Source organism: Lolium perenne, chromosome 6, assembly GCF_019359855.2.
Source record: "Lolium perenne isolate Kyuss_39 chromosome 6, Kyuss_2.0, whole genome shotgun sequence".
Taxonomy (NCBI): domain Eukaryota; kingdom Viridiplantae; phylum Streptophyta; class Magnoliopsida; order Poales; family Poaceae; genus Lolium; species Lolium perenne.
Window position 1 is genome coordinate 133,449,052 of NC_067249.2, and position 7,455 is coordinate 133,456,506.

At 39.9% G+C, this 7,455-nt stretch overlaps 1 long non-coding RNA gene across 1 annotated transcript; it reads left to right on the plus strand.

The window, feature by feature from the left end:
- Positions 1 to 3,734: 3,734 nt before the first annotated feature.
- Positions 3,735 to 4,189, plus strand: LOC127330373 (uncharacterized). The gene is made up of 2 exons (XR_007869254.2): positions 3,735 to 3,822; positions 3,984 to 4,189. It is a non-coding gene; the product is annotated as an uncharacterized lncRNA (long non-coding RNA).
- The last annotated feature ends 3,266 nt before the right edge of the window (positions 4,190 to 7,455 follow it).

Genomic DNA, 7,455 nt, shown 5'->3' on the forward strand with positions numbered 1-7,455 from the left:
CTTTATCATACTCTCTTATGAACATTGCAATCCTGCTTATATACATGATTCATGATGCTTATTAATAATTGTTGGTACCTCTCCATGATTGACATAGCTGTTAGATGATCTTATTTCTATGCATCTCATTATGAACTGCCTAAGTATTAGCCATATTGTAACACCCCAACTTTTGCAACCTTGATTAGTTGTCCATATTGCAAAAATTAGGGGGAACAAAAACTTTTTCTATAGACTAATTAAGATGAATTGCCTTGATCTGTTTGTTATGATGAATTGCTTTGATTTGTTGGTAGATTAATCATCTTGATTTGCTTGTTGAGTTTTGTCGTGAACCATCTCGAAGAACAACACCTCTAGTGGTCAGACAAACAACTCACCCAATAAAACACATGTGTGGTTTAGGAAAAACTGTTTTCCTTTTTACTACATTAAACACTTCTCCTGATGGCAACATGGGTATGCCATCTTGATATTCCCCTTTGTGTTACTCTAGCTCAAAGCATCCTTGAATTAAAAAATTGGGATCATCTACCCCTAGCTACCTCCCTCTCTTATACCCACTCATCATGGTTGATTCTGAAGCCAAGTCAACAATCTGTTTTGGTAGGCTTATTAGTTCCAGACTTTGGCAATTGACCTCTAAGCACCCACCACTGTTATTGGTGATCTCAGTGCATGGATCCCATCTATGCAACACCCTCTTCAACCTCCACGTCCTGCATGTCTCAATCTATCCTTGCAACTCCTATATTCAACTTGATCTCATACCTTATCCAGTGTTTCTGCACTAGATCACTTTCTTTATTTTCACCTCTTGTTTTTATTCAAGTTAAATCTTCACAAAACCAAGAGTGGGAATGATGGGTACATTTTGCATCCACCATCTACCCTTGAGAACACTTCTCCCTAAAATAAGTTTTCTCTCTCAAAGGTCCTATTGATTTTCCTTCTCTAGTTTTATCACAAAACTACTTCTAGTTTTATTAAATCTTTTCAAAATAATTCTTCAAAGAAAACAAGGAACTAAAATGGGTTTTGTTTTTCATCCCATTTCTACCAAGTACTGATTTCTAAAACATTACTCTCTATTTTGTTTTGTTTTTAACAAAAGGCTTGTTTATGGTACCTATACCATTTCTTGTTTACTTTAAAATTGAGAAAAACTCTACTTTACTTGAGAAAGTAAGTAGAATATTTTGAACTCCTATGTTCCAACTAGTTTTCTCTCAACATCTTCAAAATTCCATTTCACTTGAGTTCATTCCCAATTGTCTCTAGACAATTGAGGTGTGTCCCATACCCTTCAATTAAACTCTTTTTCAAATGGCAACTCTTGCACATCTTATGCACATCTCTGATCCACCACATTGTATCCCCTCCATCCTCCAATTTTTGATCAAATGGATGATCATTTGATACTTTCAAATCACTCCCAATTGACCTCTTATTTGAATAGCAACTTATATTTCATCATATCCATCTCAATCCTCTATTCTTTTCCATCATCACCTTGACCTCATGAATTGTGTCAATATATTCATCCTTGTGAGTATATGAATACTCCACTCACCATCTCTCTTAATCTTGCTCTATCATTGACTAAGCCACCATCACCATCCCATCTACCTTGGCATGCTCATGCATTGTTGCATGTGGTCAATCTCAATCTTTTCAATTTTAAGATTCTAATGAAAACTTTTATTCATCCACTTTACCCTGGGAATTAGCTTCATCATAAGTTGGTCTCAACCAAAGTGGTGGAGATTATTCTCATGGCACATGGCACATGCCACCCTCATACTCCTTTCTATCTTTATGTATTTACTCCTAATCTTATCATCATCAAAATCACTCATTGACATTACCTCCTCAACATCATGCCTTGATCTATTCACATGGATGTTGTGCATCTCTCTCTTTGTTCATTTTTGAGTGGCACATGAAGGAGCCGGCCATGGCAAGAATTTCGGCCAGCCATTGTCCTTCTTACTTTCTTCCTCCACAAGCATTGCCTCCCACCTAACCCAATCAATAAATGGGCAGCCACCTCCCTTGGCCAATCAAAAAAGGAGGCAGCCACCCCTCTCCCTCTATAAAAGCCCCTTGGCCGGCCACCACCTCCACCTTTGGCCCTCATTTTTCTTCTCTCCACTCCCTCACACTCTTCTCCTCCACCTCCCCACGAGCTGCTGCTCCTCCCAAGCTCCATGGCCGCCCATGGCCATGGAAATCCACCTAGATGAAGCTCCCCTCCTCCCTCAAGCTCCTCCTCACCATGAGAGCATCCCTCTCACTCTCTTCTCCCCTAATCTTTGATGAATCCAACTCTCTTTCTCCTTTCTCCTCTCACTAGATTGGATCTTGATGCAGGTGCATGTTGGTCCAAGCATGGAGAAGGTTGAGCTATCCTCAGATCTGAAGCTCTTGACCAAAGTTCGTCCAAAACCTTGCTGTAATTTCTGTAATCTTGCTGTTTCAGATTCTGGTACGAACTTGTAAAATCCGCCAAATCTCCTGTGCAGATCCAAATTGAGTGATTCAAAGTTCCACAGATAGGTATTGAAAAGATCTACAACTTGGCGTTGGTCTCGTCCTAAAATTCGTTACGGATTTTTCATGGTAAATAATGTTCTGTAAACATGCAGAATCACTGTTTGTTAGATTTATCCCGTTTTACAAAACCTTCTTGAGCAAACTCAACTGTGGGTGAAAGCCCTCTCCAGTACCTTCATTTTGGCGTTGGTTTCACTTCGAATGACCTCCTGAAATTGAAATGGTTCACAGATCAAGATCTGGTCAGATCTGAATTTGTCGAATTAAACCTGGAGCTTGCAAAAGAATTTTTGAATGAAACCAGTTGGGTAAGAACCACCTATTCAATACCTTTCAGATGCAGCTGACCTAATATTTTTATGAGTTGTGTACGATTTGTGGTGAATTAAACTTATTCTGTGTGTTCTGCAGACATGGCTGTTAGCTTTTAATTCATCAAAAATCTATTTTTGAACCTAATTGAGTGATTCCACTTCTGTAGGATTACTGAATGTTTTCTTAATCATCTCAAACAAGTTTCAAACCTTTATCTGTTCTGCAACTCCATAGTTAAAGAAAATGGTGAAAACATGCAGTAAACTTGTCAATCCATTTGTGAGAGTTTCAGAAACAATTTGAACACAAATCCAATTGTGTATGCTTCTCTGTTTAATTACCTTTCAAATGCCAGTGGCCTCATATTTTTAGGATTTTTCTACGATTTATGGCTTACAGATCTTGTTTTCTGTACAGTCAGATTCAAGGAAATTCCTAAAATTGTAGGTTTAATATTTTTGGGTGATTCCAATTGGGTTAGTCATGTATTAGTACTGGCTATCTAGGAAAAAAATTATTAGTCTCTGTTCATACGTATTTGTTGCTGTTAGTAATGTTTATGTGTGACATGCATTGTTGAAGCAAAACTTTTCGGTTTATTTAAAACCCTTGACCAACTCTTTTTAGTAGAGATGGGCAACCTTTGTTTTATGATTTCAAAACAAAACCCCTGCAACTTAACATTAGCTCTTTTGTTTAGCTTGAGTTTTCAAATGGTGTGGTATCTTGCTTGCTTCCTATTATTGTATAGTGTTAAGTGAGCAAATTTAATTAGGAAAACTGGTTTCTACTTTTCCAAAAATGTTTGAAATTATGTTGTGGATGTTTGTAATGTCAAACTAATGCTCTTGTCCTCTTTATGATGTTATCTACCAGGGGGTACTTAGCTTGTGCCATGGTGATACCGAGAGAGGCAATTGCTAAGTTGTGATACTCTCATACCTTTACTAGGTAAATAAAATGGGTTTTCTTCTAGTTGCTTTGTATTATCTTTAAGTCTTTTGTAAGTTAGCCTTAGAAGAGTGGTTAGCTATGGTTTGCTGATTGTTGCATGCTCGTTATGATTGATGCAATGTGATTGATTGTGTTCCTTTTATATTTTCCGGCGATAGATTGCGAACGATTCCGGAGAAGATGAAGAAGTGGATCGGACAAGGATTTTATTTGTATTGTTGGGATTCTTACATTGATGGAGTTGAAGAAGTACAGGGACAAATAAGCCAAGGCAAGCCATCTTTGATCTCTGATTGATGTCAAGTGGATGTCATTTGTTGATGTCCCAAAGTATCTTGTTTCTATGTGAGTTGTTCTCACTATATATGTTGTCTAAATATGGTTGCAAGTGGGGTACTCCCTAGTGGTGCTATTCCACCTTTGCTCTTATGTTGGAGGGATGCATGGTATCATGGCCGTGCTACCCTCATTGGTCTACTTGAGTGCTCGACATGAGCATATCCTATTCCAAGATAGAGGTTTACATCACATCCACCACTTTGTTGTGTCTAGGGGGTATCAAAGTCATGAATCTTGGTGTAATTCTGAACTTGAGAGAAGTATGCCGTGTACCCTTGTGATTGTTGATTGGTTAGTGAACCTTCACCATCCAAGTTGTATAGTAGTACCACAAATCTGAAAGTTGATCCACCCTATTTTATCATCTTACATGCTTACCGTAAGCAAGTGAGATCCTTTTCTTTTGCCACTCACATATACCCTCATGGCATGATGATCTTCATCTCGGCCATGGTTCCATAGTAGTTCCTTCTCATGAAACTATAGGTTGGGAACCCCTCAAGGTTTACCTTGTTGTAAATGTTTACGAAAACCTTGGGTGAGTTAACCCAAGTGTATGGTTTATAAAGGCAAAGGATCTTCATAAAAATGTTTGGGAAAGATGTGTATGGAGGTTGATTGAGCAACCGTGGTGTTGTGGGAAATTGGAAAAGGGTTTTGTAAAAGGAGCACTGCGTATAAGTGTTCGCCGTCCCAACTTTTAATCGCGCAACCACATTATCCAAAGTGGGCATGGGCTTAGTCCATAGTTTGTTGAAGTTGGCATGAGCACCCTTCACAACTTTCTAGGGAGGGTCACGATGACCTCCGACGCCGGGTTGCGCTCTGAAGGAGGCAATACACTGTAGTTGTCTATAGCCGGACGATTACTGAGGGTCTTCTGTCGTGGCGCCGGAGATACGCTCAAAAGGAGGTATGCTGCCGGGGTGCCGGGAAGGGGTAAGCCCGCAGGGAAGGACTTGTGCCAATGGAGACGGGCGAAAGATTATGACTGGTTATCCGAGTCTCGCATACTTTTGTATGACGATCCGGGGATGATCCCGACGGATTTATCAGTTCTTGTGGGGAAAGTGCGCAAACTCTGCAGAGTCAAATCTATTCGAATAGCCGCGTCCGCGGTCATGGACAAGTTGATATGGCCATACTTAACCGGGGCTTGTGTTTTGTTTTTGAACAAATGATTTGCAAAGGAAGTGTTGTGTTTATGTGTACCGGAAGGGTACGGAAAAAGGGGGTGTGTTGACCATATGGAGATGGTCGTGGAAAAATGAAGGCTAAGTGGGGAACTCTTTCCTAAATGTTTCTTGAAGAGGAACTCTTCTTTAACAAAGATATAGAGATGTCATAAGTATCTTTTGAAGTATCTTCTTCAATAAAGATATAGGTATGTCATAGGAATCCTCTAGCATTTCCATCAACTGAGATGGACTTATGCTACCTCATCTCCAATAAAAGTATAGATATGTCATAGAACTTCCTAAGCGTCCCCATCAATTGAGATGGTGGCATGCTATGTCCACAAGAGAAACTGACGCTCTTGTGCATGCTATATCCATGAGAGAAACTATGTCTCTTCCACATGCTATATCCACAAGAGAAACTGATTCTCTTCCCCCTGCTATTTCCACTAGTGAAATTAGCTCTTCCCTCTTGTTATCGTAGATTAGCACTTGTTATCTTGCACTCTTGCAAAGTACCTTTCTTGATGGTTTGCGAGTACAATTCCAAATGTACTCACGGCTTTGTCCCTGGCTATTTACTTGGCCAGACTTGGAGGAACACGATGGATGAAGAAGGAGTTGGCGACGTCTATGCGAGCTAGGAACGTCTTCCCAGTCAGTTGCCTGTAGGGTTATGGCAGATGACTTGAGTACTGCGCTGCTGAAGTGATGTTGCTACTCTGATGTTTAGTTAGGCCCTTCGAGGCTATTATGTAAGTATCGGTCATGTGGCCATGTTGTAATTTTCTTCTTCCGCTTTGTAATGGATGGTGTAATTTGATATCAGTTCGGTTATGTGTTCACGGCGCACTGATCATGGGATCGTGAACTGTATACATAACAGGGAATTTCGGACAGTTAGTCCGGGGTCCCCACAGAGCTGGTATCAGAGCTATCCTGACTGTAGGAGACCTTAGTTAGCATGGACATTAGTTAGGAAACCATTACTTGGGGAAGACTATTTACGAAACAAATTCTTTCTTTAATCGGAAGTATAGCTTCTACTCCTCTTATTTATTCAAAGCTTCTAAATTCTTACATCTTCGCTTTATAAAAAGGTTTGAAAATTCTTGCTCTATTGTCTCAAACACTTCAAACCTACATGTTGGACGATGTCCCCAACTCAGACCGGAGACTCGAAGTCGGAGATGGATCAACCTTTTATGAAGTCTCACGTATCTCAAGCGACAGCTATTGAAGATTGGGGGCCGACTTAGTGTGCCCACAAAGGGATAATTAGATCATATCTTTGGTTGTCACCAAAGTATGTCAAGGAGCTGACCTTCTCCCTCCATGGACTCGCACTTTTTGCAGTCGTCAGGGATCAAGTCCTCAGTTTCTTGACTAGTATTTTTTAGGCCAGCCACGAGAAGATATCGACTTTGGGAGCACCTCAACAACTACCTCTTCGAAGACCTCACATCCCCGGGATGTCGAGACAAGAAGTTCTACACAGTTTTCTCCTCCGCCTCAACATCAATGACTCAACACCCGGCCCCTTCACTACCAACTGCTACAAGGATCCAAGTTGAAGCTGATGCTGACAATATGAAGACGTCGACATATGTGACCAGCCCCAAACCAATAGGATGGATAGGACAAACTCAATCGCTTTGATTGAGATAAACCCGCGCATTAGGAATTTCTGGGTACTTAGAGTACTATGTCTGGTTTGATGATTGCTTGTAGTTCCCTAGTGTGCTGCCTTGAGTGTTTGTATCTGTTTGATGTGTGCATGTATGTCTTGCTATTTAGACGTTCCCGCCCTTTTTAATTGTTTGAAATTTGTAAAACAGAAATTAAAAATGGAAATCTGCCAGTGTACTGTTTTGCTAATAAAAATAGTTTGGTAGCTCCGATTGATGTGATTCCAATTGCACTAGAACCAGTATGAAATTATCTTTCAGATGCCACTGACCTTGTATTTTTAGGATTTTTGTGCGATTTTTAATAAATAAAACTTGATCACTGTTTCTGGTTAGTATTTTGAGTCTCAAAAATTGAAAAATAAATATTTTTGAATGATTCCAATTGTGCTGATCTTGTTTTGTTAATGTGCATCTAGGAAAAA